The following is a 2,358-nucleotide window of genomic DNA, read 5'->3' as shown; positions in this document are numbered from 1 at the left end:
GTTGATTTGCGAAGTATGAAATGGATTTCAAAGTTCTTGAATTATGATCTATTGCAATATAGTCTGGAAGTACTTGTGTGCCCCTCTAGCAAGAAAATGACCAAATATCTGAAGAAGATGCAGACATTACAGGATCAAGTTCTCTGTCATTTTCTATATTTTACATGTTTTTCATGTTTCAGTTAGGAAAAAATGCAAAAAAAGAAAAAAAAAAGCAATGATTGTTGCTACTGTGAAATGTGAATCAGTCTTTTGCATAACACTCAACTTTATTATGTTTCAGAGGTCCATCAACTCCATCTACTTTTGTAGCTGTTTATGCTGTATTCGGACTAACATTGCCTGGAATATATGACAAAGAAAGAGGCGTCTACACTCCTTTATATCCTGTAAATTATAATCCAAAATTATATAATTTTAATTTTAATCCTCATTTCAAGTTTCTAAAACCCTTTTTATATTTTCAACAATTTTCAGGGGCTATTATTTGGTTTTCCAATTCCCTCTTAGTATACAGACTGTTGCCATAACTGAGAAGGTAGATTATAATTCTCTCGATTTCGAAACATTATTTAACTCCAAATAATAATTAATTCTAATTTTTAAATATTTTTGACATAATAGCTGAATTACCCTTGGAGTTTCCCAATGGAACAACTCCAGTGACATGTCGTGTATGCATATATGACAACCCAGTAGATAGTAAAGTTGGTGTATGATCATTGATGAATAAAGCTTCTGCCCCTTTACTTCCTAATGGTAGTCTCTACATGGAAGAAGTCCATGTTAAGGTAAGGGCATTTTCATCATTTCACTTATATCAACAATGTAAATCTTTTTTTTTGTGTTCAGCTAGGTGAAGTATTATGGTTTACAGTAGGTGGACAACATATCCCTTTTGATGCTTCCCCACAAAACATTTGGACTGAAGTAGGTTGACCAGATGAACAGATTAACACATGTGAGGAAAATCTAAGGGTTGCCCTTATCGTCATTTTAGGTTAACAAATTTAACTTAAAATTAATTACTATTTTTCTCATTTCCCAAATTTAATAATATTCAAGAAAAGTTATCAATTTTGTTTACAATGAAGAAAATCTAAGGGTTGCTCTTGCTAAAACGGGAGTAAGCAGCAGAAAATTGGAGCAAGTGGTGGATAAGGCAAAAGGGAGACATTATCAGGTTTGTATATAAAAACTATTTCAAAGTTATATAATTATCAGATTTTGATTTTTGTAAATTGTTATATATAATATGTTTTGGATTGCAGTTAGCATGCACTTTAACCTTTGAAGCTATTCATGGAGCTTCTTGTTATTTATAATATGTTTGTGACTCTGGAATAAATCATCCAAATCATTACTCTAAAGCCAGCCAAAACATCCTTAGAGAAAAGGTAAAATTTGTTGCGTTATGGAAGTATTTATAAATATTTAAAATCTTGATTCTTGTTGTGTTTCATTATTCATAATTGGTTGCGTTATGGAAGTTTTTATAAATATTTAAAATCTTAACTCTTGTTGTCTTCTGTCAGGTACCTATCATTTGGTAAATATGAGTGAAACCAATTGATATCTCAAGAGCTAATTGTTGATTGCTTATCAGTGTACAGGTAAAGTAATTTTATTTGGCAATTAAGTTGTTATTTTGTATCTATAGTACATACTTATGTGTGTTTTCAAGGTCTTTTAATTGTTTTTTTGGTCTAAATGAAGAAGATATATAGAGAATTGGTGCTGATTTGATGCTATTTAAAGATGATTAGGTCATTCAAATAGTTTTTGGACATGTTTGCCATGTTGCTGGTGGAAACTAGCTTGTTGTGCAAATAGCCAAGTATTTTAAGGCTCATGCATGCAAATTTGGAGACTTCAATACTCCCACTTGCTTATAAGGTACTTCTAAAGTTCCAGGTGGCAATCCAATGACACGAAGGACCCGGTTATATAGTTAGGGATGCAGTATCATGTTATATAGTTAGGTAAAACCCTTTAATAACAATGTACAATTAGATCCCTTTAATATCAATGTATTACAATTTTTTGATAACTTATTTGGCATGATGTTATTGGATGAAATTGATTGTTTTGGTATATATTTGTTTACATATTTTGTATTATGCGTAAATGAGTATCGTAAAGACGCGTCGTAAATGCATATCGAAAACGGTTACTAAAGGTTATGACACGCAAATGTGTGTCATATTTATTTATGATAGGGGCTTCCTTGATACGCATTGCGTGTCATAAACACACGTGTCGTAAGGTTACGACATGCAAATGCGTGTCGTCTTCCTTTATGACAGGGCCTTCCTTGATACACATTATGTGTCATAACTGCGCGTCGTAAATGCGTGT

At 32.1% G+C, this 2,358-nt stretch overlaps 1 long non-coding RNA gene across 1 annotated transcript; it reads left to right on the top strand.

The window, feature by feature from the left end:
• Positions 1-630: 630 nt before the first annotated feature.
• On the top strand, positions 631-2,054 carry LOC111911612 (uncharacterized). Its single transcript, XR_006189855.2, has 4 exons — positions 631-1,000; positions 1,095-1,183; positions 1,272-1,397; positions 1,536-2,054. It is a non-coding gene; the product is annotated as an uncharacterized LOC111911612 (long non-coding RNA).
• Positions 2,055-2,358: the final 304 nt, after the last annotated feature.

Source organism: Lactuca sativa, chromosome 3 (assembly GCF_002870075.4).
Source record: "Lactuca sativa cultivar Salinas chromosome 3, Lsat_Salinas_v11, whole genome shotgun sequence".
NCBI lineage: Eukaryota > Viridiplantae > Streptophyta > Magnoliopsida > Asterales > Asteraceae > Lactuca > Lactuca sativa.
The sequence above is the reverse complement of the archived record's forward strand: the minus strand, read 5'-3'. Positions and strand labels throughout refer to the sequence as shown.